General features: G+C 37.3%; 2 non-coding genes across 2 annotated transcripts; one reads left to right on the top strand and one right to left on the bottom strand.

Moving 5' to 3' along the window:
- Window positions 1-408: 408 nt before the first annotated feature.
- On the bottom strand, window positions 409-512 carry LOC112711804 (small nucleolar RNA R71). The gene has a single exon (XR_003157603.1). It is a non-coding gene; the product is annotated as a small nucleolar RNA R71 (small nucleolar RNA).
- Window positions 513-21,222: 20,710 nt separating this feature from the next.
- Window positions 21,223-21,326, top strand: LOC112713091 (small nucleolar RNA R71). Its single transcript, XR_003158088.1, has one exon. It is a non-coding gene; the product is annotated as a small nucleolar RNA R71 (small nucleolar RNA).
- Window positions 21,327-21,931: the final 605 nt, after the last annotated feature.

The raw sequence follows: 21,931 nt of genomic DNA, 5'->3' as shown, positions 1-21,931 counted from the left end.
GAAAAGGATATGGCAGCCGAACCTAACAACAATAATGCAAGGAGAATGCTTGGTGATTATACTACACCTACTTCCAAGTTTGATGGAAGAAGCATCTCAATCCCTGCCATTGGAGCAAACAATTTTGAGCTGAAACATCAACTAGTTGCTCTAATACAACAGAACTGCAAGTTTCATGGACTTCCATCAGAATATCCCTATCAGTTTTTAACTGAGTTCTTGCAGATCTGTGAGACTGTTAAGACTAATGGAGTTGATCCTAAAGTCTACAGGCTCATACTTTTTCCTTTTGCTGTAAGAGACAGAGCTAGAACATGGTTAGACTCACAACCTAAAGATAGCCTGGACTCTTGGGATAAGCTGGTCACGGCCTTCTTGGCTAAGTTCTTTCCTCCTCAAAAGCTTAGCAAGTTTAGAGTGAATGTTCAGACATTCAAACAAAAAGATGGTGAATCCCTCTATGAAGCTTGGAAAAGATACAAGCAGATGACCAAAAGGTGTCCTCCTGACATGCTTTAAGAATGGACCATTCTGGATATATTCTATTATGGTCTATCTGAATTCTCTAAGATGTCATTGGACCATTCTACAGGTGGATTCATTCACCTAAAGAAAATGCCTACAGAAGCTCAAGAACTTATTGACATTGTTGCAAATAATCAATTCATGTACACTTCTGAGAGGAATTCTACGAATAATGGGACGCCTCAGAGGAAGGAAATTATTAAGATTGATGCTCTGAATGCCATATTGGCTCAGAACAAAATGTTGACTCAGCAAGTCAACATGATTTCTCAAAGTCTGAATGGATGGCAAAATGCATCCAACAGTACTAAAGAGGCATCTTCTGAAGAAGAAGCTTATGATCCTAAAAACCCTGCAATAGCAGAGGTAAATTACATGGGTGAACCTTATGGGAACACCTATAATTCTTCATGGAGAAATCATCCAAATTTCTCATGGAAGGATAAACAAAAGCCCCAACAAGGCTTTAATAATGGTGAAAGAAATAGGCTCAGCAATAACAAGCCTTTTCCATCATCTTCTCAGCAACAAACAGAGAATTCTGAGCAGAGCACCTCTAACTTAGCAAACATAGTCTCTTATCTGTCTAAGGCCACTTTAAGTTTTATGAGTGAAACAAGGTCCTCCATAAAAAATTTGGAGGCACAAGTTGGCCAGCTGAGTAAGAAAGTCACTGAAACTCCTCCTAGTACTCTCCCAAGCAGTACTGAAGAAAATCCAAAAAGAGAGTGGAATGCCATTGATATTGTCAATATGGCTGAATCCAAGGAGGAAGGGGAGGACGTGAATCCCAATGAGAAAGACCTCATGGGACGTCTCCCAAACAAGAAGGAGTTCTTTATTGAGGACCTAAAGGAATCTAAGGCTCATACAGAGATCATAGAGATCCCATTAAACCTCCTTCTGTCATTTATGAGCTCTGAAGACTATTCTTCCTCTGAAGAGGATGAAGATGTAACTAGAGAGCAAGTTGCTCAATATCTGGGAGCTATCATGAAGCTGAATGCCAAGTTATTTGGTAATGAGACTTGGGAAGATGAACCTCCCTTGCTCATTAGTGAACTAGATACATGGGTTCAGCAAGCTCTACCTCAAAAGAAAGAAGACCCTGGTAAATTCTTAATATCATGTACCATAGGCACCAGGACCTTTGAGAAGGCTCTTTGTGACCTGGGGTCAGGGATAAATCTTATGCCACTCTTTGTAATGGAGAAGCTGGGGATCATTGAGGTACAGCCTGCCACATTCTCATTACAGATGGTAGACAAGTCAGTAAGACAAGCTTATGGATTAGTAGAGGACGTGTTAGTAAAGGTTAAAGGCCTTTACATCCCTGCTGATTTCATAATCTTAGACACTAGGAAGGAGGAGGATGAATGCATCATCCTTGGAAGACCCTTCCTAGCCACATTAGGAGCTGTGATTGATGTTGACAAAGAAGAGCTAGTCCTTTAATTAAATGGGGACTACCTTGTATTTAAAGCTCAAGGATCTTCTTCTGCAACCATGGAGAGGAAGCATGAAAAGCTTCTCTTAAATACAGAGTCAAACAAAGCCCCCACAATCAAACTCTAAGTTTAGTGTTGGGGGGCCACAACCAAACTCTAAATTTGGTGTTGAACCCCCATATTCAAACTCTAAGTTTGGTGTTGGGAGTCTACAACATTGACCTGATCACCTGTGAGGCTCCATGTGAGCCCACTGTCAAGCTATTGACATTAAAGAAGCGCTTATTGGGAGGCAATCCAATTTTTATTTATCTAATTTTATTTTATTATTCTTTTATGTTTTCTTAGGTTCATGATCATGTGGAGTCACAAAACAAATACTAAAATTAAAAATAAAATCAAAAACAGCAGAAGAAACAGCACACCATGGAGAAAGGGCTTACTAGCGTTTAAATGCCAGTAAGGAGCATCTGGCTGGCGTTCAACGCCAGAACAGAGCATGGATCTGGCGTTGAATGCCAGAAACATGCAGCAATCTGCCGTTTAAATGCCAGGATTGCACACTGAGGGAAGCTGGTGTTCAACGCCAGAAACATGCTACAGATTGGCATTAAACGCCCAAAACAACATAGAACTGGCGTTTAACGCCAGAAACAAGCATCAATCTGGCGTTAAATGCCAGGATTGTATGAAAAGGGCGTTTTACACGCCTCATTGGTGCAGGGATGTAAATTCTTGACACCTCAGGATCTGTGGACCCCACAGGATCATTTCAGGATCTGTAGACCCCACAGGATCCCCACCTATCTCAACTTATCTTCTCTCTTCTTCACACAACCCAATAATACTCTCCGCCCATAAACCCCACCAACCTTCAAAATTCAAAATCACTTTTCCACCCAAACCCACCAAATATGGCCGAACCTTAACCCCTCTCCCCCCACTATATAAACCTCTCTATCCCTCTTCATTTTCACATAACACAACCCTCTCTTCTCCCCCCTTGGCCGAATACACATCTCTCCCTTTCCTCCATTTTCTTCTTTTTATTCCTCTTCTTCTTTTCTTTTCATTCTTCTCTTGCTCGAAGGCGAGCAATATTCTAAGTTTGGTGTGGTAAAAGCATAGCTTTTTTGTTTTTCTATAACCACTTATGGCACCTAAGGCCGGAGAAACCTCTAAAAAAAGGAAAGGGAAGACAAAAGCCTCCACGTCCGAGTCATGGGAGATGGAGAGATTCATCTCAAAGGTCCATCAAGACCACTTCTATGATGTTGTGGCCAAGAAGAAGGTGATCCCTGAGGTCCCTTTCAAGATCAAGAAAAATGAGTATCCGGAGATCCGACATGAGATCCAAAGAAGAGGTTGGGAAGTTCTGACCAACCCCATTTAACAAGTCAAAATCTTAATGGTTCAAGAGTTCTATGCCAATGCATGGATCACTAGGAACCATGATCAAAGTGCGAACCCGAATCCAAAGAATTATCTTACAATGGTTCGGGGGAAATACTTAGATTTCAATCCGAAAAATGTAAGATTGGCGTTCAACTTAACTATGATGCAAGAAAATGCACGCCCCTACACTAGAAGGGTCAACTTTAATCAAATGTTGGACCAAGTCCTTATGAACATATGTGTGGAAGGAACTCAATGGAAAAGAGACTCAAAGGCAAGCCGGTTCAATTAAGAAGACTGGACCTCAAGCCTGTGGCTAGAGGATGGTTGGAGTTCATCCAACGCTCCATCATCCCCACTAGCAACCGATCCGAAGTTACTGTGGATCAGGCCATCATGATCCATAGTATCATGATTGGAGAGGAAATAGAAGTTCATGAAGTCATCTCTCTTGAATTCTACAAAATAGCCGAAAAGTCCTCCACCATGGCAAGGCTAGCTTTTCCTCATATTATTTGCCATCAATGCTACTCAGCTGGAGTTATCATAGAAGGAGACATCCTCATTAAAGAGGATAAGCCCATCACTAAGAAGAGGATGGAGCAAACAAGAGAGCCCATTTATGGATCTCAAGAGACACATGAGGAGGCTCATCATCAAGAAATTCCTGAGATGCCTCAAGAGATGCATTTTCCTCTAAATAACTATTGGGAACAACTCAACACTTCTCTAGAAGATTTGAGTTATAACATGGACCAACTAAGGGTGGAACATCAAGAGCACTCCATCATTCTCCATGAGATTAGAGAATATCAAAGAGCAATGAGGGAGGAGCAACAAAGGCAAAGAAGAGACATAGAAGAGCTCGAGGACATCATTGGTCCTTCAAGAAGAAGACGCCACTAAGGTGGACTCATTCCTTGTTCTTATTTCTCTATTTTTTTATTCTTATGCTATATATTTGTCTATGTTTGTGTCTTTACTTCATGATCATTAGCATTCAGTAACTATGTCCTAAGGATATGAATAATTCCATTAATCCTTCACCTCTCTTAAATGAAAAAATGTTTTTTTAATACAAAAGAACAAGAAGTACATAAGTTTCGAATTCATCCTTGAATTTAGTTTAATTATATTGATGTGGTGGCAATACTTTTTGTTTTCTGAATGAATGATTGAACAGTGCATGTTTTTGATCTTGTTGTTTATGAATGTTACAATTTGTTGGCTCTTGAAAGAATGATGAACAAAGAGAAATGTTACTGATGATTTGAAAAATCATAAATTTGATTCTTGAAGCAAGAAAAAGCAGTGAATAGCAAAAGCTTGCGAAAAAAAGAGAGAAAGAGAAAGAAAAAGCAAGCAGAAAAAGCCAATAGCCATTAAAACCAAAAGGCAAGGGTAAAAAGGATCCAAGGCTTTGAGCATCAATGGATAGGAGGGCCCAAGGAAATAAAATCCAGGCCTAAGGTGCTAAATCAAGCTGTCCCTAACCATGTGCTTGTGGCATGCAGGTCCAAGTGAAAAGCTTGAGACTGAGTGGTTAAAGTCGTGATCCAAAGCAAAAAGAGTGTGTTTAAGAACCCTGGACACCTCTAACTGGAGACTTTAGCAAAGCTGAGTCACAATCTGAAAAGGTTCACCCAGTCATGTGTCTGTGGCATTTATGTATCCGGTGATAATACTGGAAAACAAAGTGCTTAGAGCCACGGCCAAGACTCATAAAAGTAGCTGTGTTCAAGAATCAACATACTTAACTAGGAGAATCAATAACACTATCTAAAATTCTGAGTTCCTATAGATGCCAATCATTCTGAACTTCAAAGGAAAAAGTGAGATGCCAAAACTGTTCAGAAGCAAAAAGCTACAAGTCCCGCTCATCTAATTAGAACTAATATTCATTGATATTTTGGGATTTATAGTATATTCTCTTCTTTTTATCCTATTTGATTTTTAGTTGCTTGGGGACAAGCAACATTTTAAGTTTGGTGTTGTGATGAGCGGATAATTTATACGCTTTTTGGTATTGTTTTTAGATAGTTTTTAGTAGGATCTAGCTACTTTTAGGGATGTTTTCATTAGTTTTTATGCTAAATTCACATTTCTGTACTTTACTATAAGTTTGTGTGTTTTTCTATGATTTCAGGTATTTTCTGGCTGAAATTGAGGGACCTGAACAAAACTCTGATAAGAAGGCTGACAAAGGACTGCTGATGCTGTTGGATTCTGACTTCCCTGCACTCGAAATGGATTTTCTGGAGCTACAGAACTCCAAATGGCACGCTCTCAATGGTGTTGGAAAGTAGACATCCAGAGCTTTCCAGAAATATATAATAGTTCATACTTTATTTGAGATTAGACGACGCAAATTGGCGTTCAACGCTAGTTCCATGCAGCATTCTGGAGTCAAACGCCAAAAACACGTCACGAACCAGAGTTAAATGCCAAAAACACGTTACAACTTGGCGTTTAACTCCAAGAGAAGCCTCTACACGTGTAAAGTTCAAGCTCAGCCCAAGTACACACCAAGTGGGCCCCGAAAGTGGATTTCTGCATCAATTACTTAATTCTGTAAACCCTAGTAGCTAGTCTAGTATAAATAGGACATTTTACTATTGTATTAGAGGTCTTTTGATAGTCTAGTCTTTTGACCATTCGGTCTTTTGATCACATTTTGGGGGCTGGCCATTCGGCCATGCCTGGACCATCACTTATGTATTTTCAACGGTGGAGTTTCTACACACCATAGATTAAGGGTGTGGAGTTCTGCTGTACCTCGAGTTTTAATGTATTTTCAAGCTTATTCTTGTTATAAGATATCATTTGTACTTCAATTTTATGGATGTGATGATTAGTGACACTCATCATCATCCATCCTTATGAACGCGTGCCTGACAACCACCTCCGTTCTACAAGCGAGAGCTAGAGTGTGTATCTCTTGGATTCCTGATGCACGACGCATGGTTGCCCTCGCCTGACAACAGAGCCTTCAATTCCGTGAGATCAAAATCTTCGTGGTATAAGCTAGGATTGATGGCAGCATTCATGAGAATTCGAAAAGTCTAAACCTTGTCTGTGGTATTCTGAGTAGGATTCAGGGATTGAATGACTGTGACGAGCTTCAAACTCGTGATTGTTGGGCGTGATGACAAACGCAAAAGAATCAATGGACTCTATTCCGGCATGATCGAGAACCGACAAATGATTAGCCGTGCTGTGACAAGAGCATTTGGACTTTTTTCACTGAGAGGATGGGAAGTAGCCATTGACAACAGTGATGCCCTACATATAGCATGCCATGGAAAGGAGTAAGAAGGATTGGATGAAAGTAGTAGGAAAGCAGAGATTCAGAATGAACACAGTATCTCCATACACTTATCTGAAATTCCCACCACTGAATTACATGAGTAACTCTATCTTTATTTTATGCTTTATTTTATTATTATTTTTGAAAAACCATTATAACCATTTGAATCCGCCTAACTGAGATTTACAAGATGACCATAGTTTGCTTCATACTAACAATCTCTGTGGGATCGACCCTTACTCACGTAAAGTATTACTTGGAGGACCCATTGCACTTGCTGGTTAGTTGTGCGGAGTTGTGATAAAGTGTGATTCACGTTTGAGAGTGCTACCAAGTTTATTGGCGTCATTGTTGATGATTAAAACTTCGTGCACCACCTTCAATAAAGCTTCATCTTTTTATTTTTTATGAATGCATAGAGAGCTTTGCTGAGAGTTTTTCGTTCAGTGTTGTTGTTGATGATTTGAATAACACAGAGAGGTTTGATGAGATATTTTTCATTCGGTGTTGTTGTTGATTATTCAACCTAGAAGAGAGAGTTTGAGAGTCATTTCAAGTTCAGTGTTGAAATGAGGTTTTGAAATGGTCTTTCGTGTCAAAGAGCGCGAATTGAAATGTCGTGTGTGTGTGTGTGGAGAGGGAGAGCGTGTTCGCACGCGCTGGGTAATGAAGATGGTTTTTGTTGGGTTTGGACCAACTTGATTGGACTTGGCTACCAAAAAGGCTTGTATATATAGCATTGCTGATTCCAAAAATATTATTTTTTCATCCTTTTATGAGTTTCCAACTCAAAAAAAACACACCCAGAAAAGCATTGAGCACCGTAAGATTTACTGTAAAAAAGAATAAAATTCGACGGTACACTGTTTATCGTCGAATTTTGTGTCAAAATTTATCCGACAGAAAAAACTTCACCAGTAACAAACTACTGTCGGATTTATGTATTCGGCGGTAATTTGCATTGGATTTAGCGGCGTTATATGGATATCAAAAGAACGAAATCTGTTGCAGCTTTTCGTCGAAAATTTTCCAACGGTAACATTGGCACCAAAGCATACGGCTTTGCACCCCTTTACCGTCGGATTAATCCAACAGAAATATTTTTCTAAGTTTTTAATGAAAAATTAGCTGGGTTGTTACCGTCGGTATATTTTGAGTAATTCCGACGGCAGATTATTGTTTTTAAATAATTTTTTTTCCTTCATCTATAATGTACCCCGATAATTAACAATTGAAACAATGCTTTAAACTTGATGTGAAATATTAAATATACAAATTAAAAACCCTGAATGATGGTAATTGAAATATTTGAAGCAATGCTAATTATATTACATTCTTCTCAAAGTTTAGTAAAGAAATATATAAGATAGAACTACATTTACATTAACCTTATTCAGATTCATTATCTTCTTCCTTTGATTCACCATCCTCTTCTTCTGAGATAGTTTTCTGGTTATCGAACTTGTCCTCTTCTTCTTCATCGCCATTGATTCCTTCTTTTCACTACAAAAAAAACGATGATCCATCGAATTGATAGTAAAAAAATGAATAAAAATTGACGATATAAACCTCACCGATAACCAATTACCGTCAGAGTTTTTTGTCTGGCAGATTAACTGCCCAAAAAACCATTTGGTTATCTATGGATTTTTCTGCCTGTAAAGTCGTCACCACAATATCTTGTTTCTCGCACTACACCGTCAGATTATTCCCTCGGTAAATCTGACGGTAATCTCAGTTTTTTAAATATTGTGACGTAATTTTTTAAATTTTAATTTTAATTTTTTATTTTAAATCTATTTTTCACACAATTAGTGGTCAATTTATAAATAATAGAAAGAAATTATGTAACACTAAATATCAAATATTCAAATAAATTAAAACTCAAATAAATACAACGAAATAGTAAAACAAAGCCCTAACCACTAAAGATCCTAGTTCTAATAGTAGTAGTCGTCGTCATTTCCGTGGTCCTGCTGAGGCAGCAGAGAGGACAGTGATGTCTGTGTCCTACTAGTAGCACGGTTGTAACCAGCAAGGCCGATGCCAGCGTTGCCCCTCTAAGCATGGTGGTAGCACGGAATTACACTTCGCACTATTGAACTAGAAAGTGCACTGGGTCGTCCAAGTATTACCTGAGTGAGTCAGGGTCGATCCCACGAGAATTGTGGTTTGAAGCAAGCTATGGTTATCTTGTAGATCTTAGTCAGGTGGACAGAAGAGTTGTTTGTTTTTTTAAAGCGCATAAAAGTTGGAATAAGATGGAATTACTATGTTTGATTATAACCAATAATAAGAAGATAGTTAAGGCTTGAGGATGCTTTGTTCTTCATGATCAATTCCAGTCTTACTGTCTTCTTCAACTGTGAGTGATTTCTTCTATGACAGGCTGTATGCGATCAACGCCGGTTGAGAGGTCGCCAATGCTCCTCTAGATCTAAACCCCAGGGTTAGTGCAGATCCATTCTGATTGAGGGTGAAACTCCTGCAGTTCATTCTCTTTGGTGACCCTACTCAAGACGCCACAAACAAGGTCGAATCTTTTAGATCAGAGAATGTTGTGCCTGGTTCTAGCGTCTACCACAAAGACTCTAATCTCCCCGTACTTCAGCTAAACTGGTATCTCGAGAAGTCCCCATCGAAGTTGTGGATTAACCTTCTAAGAGATGTATGATCAAACTAGTGGTTCATCATTTTCTGATGAAAGACTCACTCTGAACCCCTGTAGAATGAGATAACCTTGTGCTGGTGCAATGCATTCATAATGATTAAGAATGGATATACATCTTAGAATAGAGAATCAAACACGTATTGAGATAGAACAGTAGTACTTTATTAATCCATAAAACTCAGCAGAGCTCCTCCCCTCAACCTAGGAGGTTTAGAGACTCATACTGATAGAAAATACAATGCTAAATGAAAATATGGCATAAAGTCGTCAAAAGTCCTGAACAAGGGTTATCCCCGTCCATCTATCAAGAAGGAACTGGAGACCTATTTTAGAACTGATGAGGGGTTCAAGTATTGCCGTCTGATGAATGTCGCTAACAAGGCTTTGTTGAGGTCGTCGAAGTATACAGGTGGGTCGGCGAACTTCATGAAGACGAAGAGCATGCTAGTAAGTAGTTTGCTAATGTTTGTTAATTATTACTTAAATTAGTTATTTCTTGATTTATTTTTTTGATTGATTTCAATATGTGTAGTTTAAGTCGTTGGATCGTGAGTCGACACTACTAGAGACTTTCAAGTATACCCATACGTTGAAGGCCAACAAGGAGAGATTTGCTGATGAGTCTGTAGCTCATTATGTGAGTTTCAATTAATTCTAAGTTTGAAATTTATTCGGTTTAAACTCAATTAACTATTATCCTAATAACAACGTGTGTTACACAGGAGGACTACACGCAGAGATTGTAGGCCGCAGCCCAACAATCTCAGCTGCCTAGTGGGAACGATGACCCTGGCTCCGATATCTCAGTGGTAGATCCTGATAAGGTATGGCGTGAGACTGCCTTTGAAAAATTCAACGAAAAATCTGCTTGTAATTAGTGTCGGACGAAATACAACACCGGTAAACAATTTTCGCGTCGTTCATACCGTCATATTCAATCTGATAGTGAATCTGACGGTATTCAATATTTTTTCTTGTAATATATGGGTTAAGCTCTACAAGAAGAAAAACCCGAAATCAACAAAAACTAAACATGTTATTAAAATTCATAAATTTTTCATGTGTTCATCTAATTTATCAAGAGGAGAAGAAGAAAATAAGAAAAAAAAAAGAAATTTCAAAAATTGAAAGAAGAATGTAGATAATAAATCACATCTTTATCTTTTTCTTTCTCTTTCTCTTTCTCTTTGTTGTTGCGACTACATGTGCTTTTCTTCTTTAATCTACTAAGACAGCAAAAATGTTCGTGCTATTTAGAAAGATGCAGATGCACAAGAAAAAGTTTTTGAAATATCTAGTAATAATAGAGAACGCAGTAATAGTTGAAGAAGTGGCAAAAGGAGATTGCATGATAACGGCAACATTAGACTTAGATGGAGAAGAAGGATAAATTCATTAAGAAGAAAGGTGGGAGGTGGACAGATTTAAAAAGAAGATAAATTTGAGTTTACTAAAAATTTAAGAAGTTGAAAGTTGGAGATAACTAATGATAGAATTAATTTTAGAATTTATCGTATTTTTTAAATAGAATTAATAAAAATTTATCAATTGATATTTTGTCGAACATAATTTATTTTTTATGGATATAAAATTTATTTATTTCTTTGGTAATCAATTTTATCAAGATTTAAATCTTTCATGGTACTATTTATTCAAAATTTGTCTAATGAGAAAATTTAATTTTAATTTGCTGGTAGTTCAACTTCTACACTTCGCCATGTATATTCTACTCGGCGCACACCGTTTTCTTATTCCCCTCACCTTATAGCTTTTGATTTTGTTGATAAGACACTATTCTAACTACTTTTGAATGTTTTGATGAAGTATAATCGTTTGGAAGAAAAAAGAACGGTATACATAGCCTCTTCACTCTTTTACTTTTTCTACTTTTACTTTCCTTCTTTTCATTAAACAATTAATCATTCCATTGGTACTTGGTAGTATCGTAATCGTGTTTAATAATATATAGAAAAATTCTATTTCAATAATGAGTAAAGTATCATTTTATTTTTAATATTTTGAATAAATATTAAAATTATTTTTGACATTTAAATCGTTTTATTTAAATTTTTAATATTTTAAAATTATTTTAATGTTATTCAACTGTTAATGACCTGTTAAAAGAATTGACGATATAACAAAAAATAATACATTACGATTTTGAAATATTAAAAATTTAAATAGAATAAAAATATTAGAAACAAAAATAATACATTACTTTTAAAAGAATTACCAAATCAAATAAAATGATAATAAATTTTAACAAAATAAATTACATTATAAATTCAAAATTTTACTCATATATATTTATAAAATAACTAATATATAAATTTAAAAAAAAAAACAAGAGCATATATATATATATATATATATATATATATATATATATATATATATAATAAAATATAAATTATATCTTTTTACGAACATCTTTAATATTTAAGTTAATTAAATTTTATTTTTAACATTTTAATAATTTTTTTAATAATTTTAATTTTTTATGATAGATAATTATTTAATTTATTTTTAAATTTTTTTCTTAATCAAAAACAAATTTACTTAGAATAAAAATAATATAATTAAGAGTAAAATTAAAAAATAAATTTATTTAAAATAAAAGTAAAGCGATTAAAAGTAATTAACTTAGATACAATTAAAAAATAATTGAATAATTATCTATCATAAAAAATTGATATTAGTGAAGAATAAAATTAAAATTTATTTTAAAATTAAAAATAAAATTTAACTAAATTAAATATTAAATAATTTTGGTACATTAGAAACAAAAGGTATAATTTATATATAATTGTATATGTTCCATGTTCTTTTTTTTACTACGAGTTTATATACTAGTCATTCAACAAATATTTTATAATGAATAAAAATTTTTAAGAGTAAAATTAAAAATAAATTATTTTGAATGAAAATAATGTGATTAAGTATAAGTTACTTAGACGTGATTAAAAAAAATAATTGAACAACTACGTACTGTAAAAAATTGATATCATTGAAGGGCAAAATTAAAATTTATTTCTAAGTTAAAAATAAAGTTTATTTAAATTAAATATTAAAGAAGTTCGACACATTAGAAACAAAAGTTATAATTTATATTTTATTATATATGTAGCATACTCTTTTTTTTTCTTTTTTAGTTTATCTACTAATCACTCTAGAAGTATTTTATGATAAGTAAAAATCTTAAATTCGTATTGCAATTCATTCTAGAAGTATTCTGTTATTTAATTTGGTAATTCTTCTAAGAGTAGTGGATTATTTTTGTCCCTAGTGTTTTTGTCCTATTTAAAACTCTAATATTTTAAAATTATCTCAATTTTTTTCGCCATCATTCTATTAATAGATCTCTAATAGCAGGATGACATTAAGATAATTTCAAAACGTTAAAAACTTAAATAGAATAATGATTTAAAAGTTAAGAATAACTTCAAAATTTATTCTAAATATTGGGAGCGAAAATAATATTTTATTCTTCAATAATTAATTAAAAGTAGCATGATAAATAACAACTCGAGATAAATTTTTTAAAATGTTTTTTAAATTTTGTTAGTGTATTTAACAATTAAAGACGATTTGACTTATTCATCTCCTAATTATTGAGTTCAATGTCAAAATAATTTACGAGATTGATTGAACATATTAAAATAATTTTTATAATTTTAATTACATTAATTATATTTTAAAATTAACAAAATTACACTATCTTAATCTCTAACAATGTGATTAAATATTTGATAAAAAAACTTAAAAACTAATATAATATATTTTTATTAATTTTAAGAATGCAATTAATACAATTAAAATTTTAAAATAATTTTAATACATGTCATTAATTTTAGGTTTTTTTATTTAAATAAAATAAAAAAATAATATTATCAGATTCTCCTAAATGAAATTCTAAACGTGAATGTCCTAAACCTATTAATATATAAATCGTGCTGGTATATAGTGCGTTAGATAATATGTTAATCATTACACTCTAGCATGATTATGCATGGAACTCCTCCAACAATAGCACATAAATCGTGGCAGGACAATGTGCTTTGCAAGTTAAATATAACTAGTGCTAGGGTAGCATGAGTTACATGTTTTTAGCCTAACTCACACTAGAATAGCACGATTTACGTGTATAACATGACTGGTGCACGAAATTGTGATACACAATGGCGCCAACAACTTGGTACGCACAATTGTAATCTCACTCTTTTTCACAACTTCGCACAACTAACCAGCAAGTGCACTGGGTCGTCCAAGTAATAAACTTTACGTGAGTAAAGGTCGATCCCACGGAGATTGTCGGCTTGAAACAAGTTATGGTCACCTTGTAAATCTCAGTCAGGTGGATTCAAATGGTTATGGAGTTTTAATAATTAAAAAGATAAATAAAACATAAAATAAAGATAGAGATACTTATGTAATTCATTGATGGAAATTTTAGATAACCGTATGGAGATGCTTCATCCCTCTTGAATCTCTACTTTCCTACTGCATTCATCCAATCCTTCATACTCCTTTCCATGGCAAGCTGTATGTTGGGCATCACCGTTGTCAATGGCTACTTCCCGTCCTCTTAGTGAAAATGGTCCAAATACACTGTCACTGCACGGCTAATCATCTATCGGTTCTCGATCATGTTGGAATAGAATCCAGTGATCCTTTTGCGTCTGTCACTACGCCCAACACTAGCGAGTTTGAAGCTCATCATAGTCATCCCTTCCCAGATCCTACTCGGAATACCACAAACAATGTTTAGACTTTCCAGATCTCAGGAATGACCGCCAATAATTCTAGCTTATACCACGAAGACTCCGATCTTTTGGAATGGAGGCTAAGAGATATACGCTCGATCTAAGGTAGAACGGAAGTGGTTGTCAGTCACGCGTTCATAGGTGAGAATGATGATGAGTGTCACAGATCATGACATTCATCAGGTTGAAGTGTAAGCGAATATCTTAGAATAAGAATAAGCATGAATTGAATAAGAAAACAGCAGTAATTGCATTAATACTCGAGCAACAACGGAGCTCCACACCCTTAATCTATGGTGTGTAGAAACTCCACCGTTGAAAATACATAAGTGATAGAAGTCCAGGCATGGCCGAGAGGCCAGCCCCCAAGTCTAAGGAAAAACGTTCCAAAGATAGATGCCAAGATTCCAAGATGAAAATACAATAGTAAAAGATCCTATTTATAATGAAACTAGCTACTAGGGTTTACAGAAATAGGTGATTGATGCAGAAATCCACTTCCGGGCCCACTTGGTGTGTGCTTGGTCTGAGCATTGAAGCTTTCACATGTAGAGGTCTTCCTTGGAGTTAAACACCAGCTTTGGTGCCAGTTTGGGCGTTTAACTTTAACTTTTATGCCAGTTCTGGCATTTTGACGTCAGAAAAGGACAGAGAGCTTGCGTTTTGACGCCATTTTACGTCATCAAAAATCACGCAAAGTATGGACTATTATATATTGCTGAAAAGCCCTAGATGTCTACTTTCCAACGCAATTAAGAGAGCGCCATTTGGAGTTCCGTAGCTCTAGAAAATTCACTTCGAGTTTAGGGAGGTCAGAATCCAACAGGATCTGCAGTCCTTTGTCAGCCTCTGAATCAGATTTTTGCTCAGGTCCCTCAATTTTAGCCAGAAAATGCCTGAAATCACAAAGGAATGTGAGAGTGTCTCGCTATACCTGGGAGATGCTTGATGATGTTGAGCGTGCCTTTGTTGTTGTTCTTGAGGATCTATGGGGGGCACCACCCCATCTTGATACAAAAAGGTTTTTGAATGACCCGTACTTGGTTCGGGCCATTTTGGGTACTTGTCTGACTTGTTTCTTCATTTTTTCTTCCTCTTATTGTGACTGTAATGCTTTGATGTGGCTGATTCTGTATTTGGAGAGATGTTAAAGAACAATGACTCCATGAAGGCCTTTAAAAGGGCGAAGAAGGCAACTGCTGCTCTGAACATCTCGGCTAAAGTGGTCGGAGAGGGATCTTCTCAGGTCCCAGTAAAGCCTCCTGTGCCGAGTTCTCCCGGGCCGAGGAAAGCAATTCCTACTCCTCGGTTTCATCAAGTCGATTGGTGCACGAAATTGTGATCATCAATAGTGCCATCAACATGGTACGCTCAATTGCAATCTCAACTCTTTATCACAACTTCGCACAACTAACCAGCAAGTGCACTGGGTCGTCCAAGTAATAAACCTTACGCGAGTAAGGGTCGATCCCACGGAGATTGTTGGTATGAAGCAAGCTATGGTCATCTTGAAAATCTCAGTCAGGTGGATTCAAATGGTTATGGAGGATTGATAATTAAAAGATGAATAAAACATAAAATAAAGATAGAGATACTTATGTAATTCATCGGTGAGAATTTCAGATAAGCGTTTGGAGATGCTTTGTCCCTTCCGTTTCTCTGCTTTCCTACTGTCTTCATCCAATCCTTCTTACTCCTTTCCATGGCAAGCTGTATGTTGGGCATCACCGTTGTCAATGGCTATAGTCCCGTTCTCTCAGTGAAAATGTTCAACGCGCTCTGTCACAGCACAACTATTCATTTGTCGGTTCTCGATCATGTCGGAATAGAATCCAGTGATTATTTTGCGTCTGTCACTAACGCCCCACAATCGCGAGTTTGAAGCTCGTCACAGTCATTCAATCCCTGAATCCTACTCAGAATACCACAGACAAGGTTTAGACCTTCCGGATTCTCAAGAATGGCTGCCAATGGATTCTAGCTTATACCACGAAGATTCTGATTAAGGAATCCAAGAGATATCCACTCAATCTAAGGTAGAACGGAGGTGGTTGTCAGGCACACGTTCATAGGTGAGAATGATGATGAGTGTCACGGATCATCACATTCATCAAGTTGAGGAACAAGTGATATCTTAGAATAAGAATAAGCTGAATTGAATAGAAGAACAATAGTAATTGCATTAATACTCGAGGTACAGCAGAGCTCCATACCTTAATCTATGGTGTGTAGAAATTCTACCGTTGAAAATACATAAGAACAAGGTCTAGGCATGGCCGAGAGGCCAGCCCCCATGATCTAAGAATTAGACGTCCAAAGATGAAAATACAATAGCAAAAGGTCCTATTTATAGAGAACTAGTAGCCTAGGGTTTAAAGAAATGAGTAAATGACGTAAAAATCCACTTCCGGGCCCACTTGGTGTGTGCTTGGGCTGAGCATTGAAGCTTCCATATGTAGAGACTTTTCTTGGAGTTAAACGCCAGCTTTTGTGCCAGTTTGGGCGTTTAACTCCAGCTTTTGTGCCAGTTCCGGCATTAAACGCCAAAATTCTTGAGCTGACTTGGAACTCCTGTTTGGGCCATCAAATCTCGGGCAAAGTATGGACTATTATATATTGCTGGAAAGCCCAGGATGTCTAATTTCCAACGCAATTAAGAACGCGCCAATTGGGCTTCTGTAGCGCCAGAAAATCCACTTATAGTGCAGGGAGGTCAGAATCCAACAGCATCTGCAGTCCTTTTTCAGCCTCTAGATCAAATTTTTGCTCAGGTCCCTCAATTTCAGACAGAAAATACCTGAAATCATAGAAAAACACACAAACTCATAGTAAAGTCCAGAAAAGTGAATTTTAAATAAAAACTAATAAAAATATAATAAAAACTAACTAAAACATACTAAAAACAAACTAAAAATGATGCCAAAAAGCGTATAAATTATCCGCTCATCACAACACCAAACTTAAATTGTTGCTTGTCCCCAAGCAACTGAAAATCAAATAGGGTAAAAAGAAGAGAATATACAATGAATTCCAAAAACATCTATGAAGATCAGTATTAATTAGATGAGCGGGGCTTTTAGCTTTTTACCTCTGAACAGTTTTGGCATCTCACTTTATCCTTTGAAGTTCAGAATGATTGGCTTCTATAGGAACTCAGAATCCAGATAGTGTTATTGATTCTCCTAGTTAAGTATGATAATTTTTGAACACAGCTACTTTATGAGTCTTGGACGTGGCCCAAAGCACTCTATTTTCCAGTATCACCACCGGATACATCCATACCACAGACACAAAACTGGGTTAACCTTTTTAGATTGTGACTCAGCTTTGCTAGAGTCCCTAATTAGAGGTGTCCAGGGTTCTTAAGCACATTCTTTTTGCTTTGGATCACGACTTTAACCGCTCAGTCTCAAGTTTTCACTTGACACCTTCACGCCACAAGCACATGGTTAGGGACAGCTTGGTTACAGAATGTTATTGCTGTAGGCCCTCCTATCCACTGATGCTCAAAGCCTTGGATCCTTTTTATTACTCTTGCCTTTTGGTTTAAAGGGCTATTGTCTTTTTCTGCTTGCTCTCTTCTTTTTTTTTGAATTCACTGCTTTTTCTTGCTTCAAGAATCATTTTTATGATTTTTCAGATCCTCAGTAACATGTCTCCTTTTTCATCATTCTTTCAAGAGCCAAAAATTTTAAATTCATGAACAACAAATTCAAAAGACATATGCACTGTTCAAGCATACATTCAGAAAACAAAAGTATTGCCACCACATCAAAATAATTAATTTGTTATAAAATTCGAAATTCATGCATTTCTTTTTCTTTTTCAATTAAGAACATTTTTCATTTAAGAAAGATGATGGATTCATAGGACATTCATAACTTTAAGGCATAGATACTAAGACACTAATGATCATGTAATAAAGACACAAACATAGATAATCATAAAGCATATTTTTCGAAAAACAGAAAAATAAAGAATAAGGAGATTAAAGAACGGGTCCACCTTAGTGATGGCGGCTTGTTCTTCCTCTTGAAGATCTTATGGAGTGCTTGAGCTCCTCAATGTCTCTTCCTTGCCTTTGTTGCTCCTCTCTCATGATTCTTTGATCTTCTCTAATTTCATGGAGGAGGATGGAATGTTCTTGGTGCTCCACCCTTAGTTGTCCCATGTTGGAACTCAATTCTCTTAGGGAGGTGTTGATTTGCTCCCAATAGTTTTGTGGAGGAAAGTGAATCCCTTGAGGCATCTCAGGGATTTCATGATGAGGTTCTCTTATTTGCTCCACTCTTTTCTTGGTGATGGGCTTGAGGTCATGCCTTCTTAGTTGAACCGGCTTCCCTCTCTCTTCCATTGAGCGCCCTCTTCACAGATGTCTATGAGGACTTGGTCCAACCTTTGATCAAAGTTGACCCTTTTTGAGCTTGAAGAGGACCTCGGGGCTCACCTTCTTCTTGGCCACAACATCGTAAAAGTGGTCTTGATGCACCCTTGAGATGAATCTCTCCATCTCCTATGACTCGGAGGTGGAAGCTTTTGCCTTTCCTTTCCTCTTTCTAGAGGTTTCTCCGGCCTTAGGTGCCATAAATGGTTATGGAAAAACAAAAAGCAACGCTTTTACCACACCAAACTTAGAAGGTTTGCTCGTCCTCGAGCAAAAGAAAGAAGAAGAGAGTAGAAGAAGAAGAAATAGAGGAGATGGAGGGGGGCTTTGTGTTTCGGCCAAGGGGGAGAAGTAGTGTTTAGGTTGTGTGAAAATGAAGGAGTGAAGAAGGGTTTATATAGGGGTGGAGAGAGGGGTAAGGTTCGGCCATTATGGGTGGGTTTGGGAGGGAAAGTGGTTTGAATTTGGATGGTGGGGTAGGTGTGGGTTTTATGAAGGATGGATGTGAGTGGTGAAGAGAATGGTAGGATTTGATAGGTGAGGGTTTTTTTTGGAGAAGCAGTATTGAGGTGATTGGTGAATGGGTGAAGAAGAGAAAGAGTGGTGGGGTAGGTGGGGATCCTGTGGGGTCCACAAATCCTGAGGTGTCAAGGATAGCTCATCCCTGCACCAAGTGGCGTGTAAAACGCCCTTTCTACCAATCCTGGCGTTAAACGCCGGGCTGCTGCCCTTTTCTGGCATTAAACGCCAGTCTGGTGCCTTTTTCTGGCGTTAAACGCTAGTCTGGTGCCCTTTCTGGCGTTAAACGCCCATTTGCTGCCCTTACTGGCGTTTAAACGCCAGCAAGCTTTTCCTCCAGGGTGTGCTATTTTTCTTTCTGTTTTTCATTCTGTTTTTACTTTTTCAATTGTTTTTGTGACTTCACATGATCATCAACCTATAGAAAACATAAAATAACAATGGAAAGTAGATAAATATAACATTGGGTTGCCTCCTAACAAGCACTTCTTTAATGTCAGTAGCTTGACAGTGGGCCCTCATGGAGCCTCACAGATGTTCAGAGTAATGTTGGAACATCCCAACACCAAACTTAGAGTTTGAATATGGGGGTTCAACACCAAACGTAGAATTTGGTTGTGGCCTCCCAACACCAAACTTAGAGTTTGACTGTGGGGGCTCTATTTGACTCTGTTTTGAGAGAAGCTCTTCATGCTTCCTCTCCATGGTTACAGAGGGGTATCCTTGAGCCTTAAACACAAAGGATTCTTCATTCACTTGAATGATCAATTCTCCTCTGTCAACATCAATCACAGCCTTTGTTGTGGCTAGGAAGGGTCTGCCAAGGATGATGGATTCATCCATGCACTTCCCAGTCTCTAGGACTATGAAATCAGCAGGGATGTAATGGTCTTCAATCTTTACCAGAACATCCTCTACAAGTCCATAAGCTTGTTTTCTTGAATTGTCTGCCATCTCTAGTGAGATTCTTGCAGCTTGTACCTCAAAGATCCCTAGCTTCTCCATTACAGAGAGAGGCATGAGGTTTATGCTTGACCCTAGGTCACACAGAGACTTCTCGAAGGTCATGGTGCCTAATGTACAATCTCCCAGGGTCTTGTCTCTTTTGAGGTAATCTCTGCCTAGTCAAGTCATCTAGGTCTTTGGTGAGCAAAGGGGGTTCGTCCTCCCATGTCTCATTACCAAATAACTTGTCATTTAGCTTCATGATTGCTCCAAGGTACTTAACAACTTGCTTTTCAGTGACATCTTCATCCTCTTCAGAGGAAGAATACTCATCAGAGCTCATGAATGGCAGAAGTAAATCCAATGTAATCTTTATGGTCTCAGTGTGAGCCTCAGATTCCCATGGTTCCTCATTAGGGAACTCATTGGAGGCCAGTGGACGTCCATTGAGGTCTTCCTCAGTGGCGATCACTGCCTCTTCCTCCTCTCCAATTTCGGCCATGTTGATGGCCTTATACTCTCCTTTTGGATTCTCTTCTGTATTGCTTGGAAGAGTACTATGAGGGAGTTCAGTACCTTTCTTACTCAGCTGACCCACTTGTGCCTCCAAGTTTCTAATGGAGGACCTTGTTTCAGTCATGAAACTTTGAGTGGTTTTGATTTGATCAGAGACTATGTTTGCTAAGTCAGAGTAGCTCTGCTTAAAATTCTCTGTCTGTTACTGAGAAGATGATGGAAAAGGCTTGCCATTGCTAAACCTGTTTCGTCCACCATTATTGTTGTTGAAACCTTGTTGAGGTCTCTGTTGATCCTTCCATGAGAGATTTGGATGATTTCTCCATGAAGGATTATAGGTGTTTCCATAGGGTTCTCCCATGTAATTCACCCCTTCCATTGATGGGTTCTCAGGATCATAAGCTTCTTCTTCAGATGAAGCGTCCTTAGTACTTCCTGGTGCAACTTGCATTCCAGACAGACTTTGAGAAATCATATTGACTTGCTGAGTCAATATTTTGTCCTGAGCCAATATGGCATTCAGAGTATCAATCTCAAGAACTCCTTTCTTCTGATTCGTCCCATTGTTCACAGGATTCCTTTCAGAAGTGTACATGAATTGGTTATTTGCAACCATTTCAATGAGTTCTTGAGCTTCTGCAGGCGTCTTCTTCAGATGAAGAGATCCTCCAGCAGAGCTGTCCAATGACATCTTGGACAGATCAGACAGAACATCATAGAAGATACCTATGATGCTCCATTCAGAAAGAATGTCAAAAGGACACTTTATGATCAATTGTTTGTATCTTTCCCAAGCTTCATAGAGGGATTCACCTTCCTTCTGTCTGAAGGTTTGGACTTCCACTCTAAGCTTACTCAATTTTTGAGGTGGAAAAAACTTTGCCAAGAAGGCATTAACTAGCTTTTTCCAAGAGTTCAGGCTTTCTTTAGGTTGTGAGTCCAACCATATCCTAGCTCTTTCTCTTACAGCAAAAGGGAATAGCATAAGTCTGTAAACCTCAGGGTCAACCCCATTGGTCTTGACAGTGTCACAGATTTGCAAGAATTCAGCTAAAAACTGATGAGGATCTTCCAATAGAAGTCCATGGAACTTACAATTCTGCTGCATTAGAGAAACTAATTGAGGCTTAAGCTCAAAGTTGTTTGCTCCAATGGCAGGGATAGAGATGCTTCTCCCATAGAAGTCGGGAGTAGGTGCAGTAAAGTCACCCAACACCTTCCTTGCATTGTTGGCATTGTTGTTGTTTTCGGCTGCCATGTCTTCTTCTTGTTTGAAGATTTTCGTTAGGACCTCTACAGAGAGTAGTGATTTAGCTTCTCTTAGCTTTCACTTCAAGGTCCTTTCAGGTTCAGGGTCAGCCTCAACAAGAATGCTTTTGTCTTTGCTCCTGCTCATATGAAAGAGAAGAGAACAAGAGAATATGGAATCCTCTATGTCACAGTATAGAGATTCCTTGA

The sequence above is a fragment of the Arachis hypogaea genome, chromosome 1 (assembly GCF_003086295.3).
Source record: "Arachis hypogaea cultivar Tifrunner chromosome 1, arahy.Tifrunner.gnm2.J5K5, whole genome shotgun sequence".
Classification (NCBI taxonomy): Eukaryota; Viridiplantae; Streptophyta; class Magnoliopsida; order Fabales; family Fabaceae; genus Arachis; species Arachis hypogaea.
Note: the sequence above shows the minus strand (reverse complement) of the source record. Positions and strands in the feature narration are given on the sequence as shown.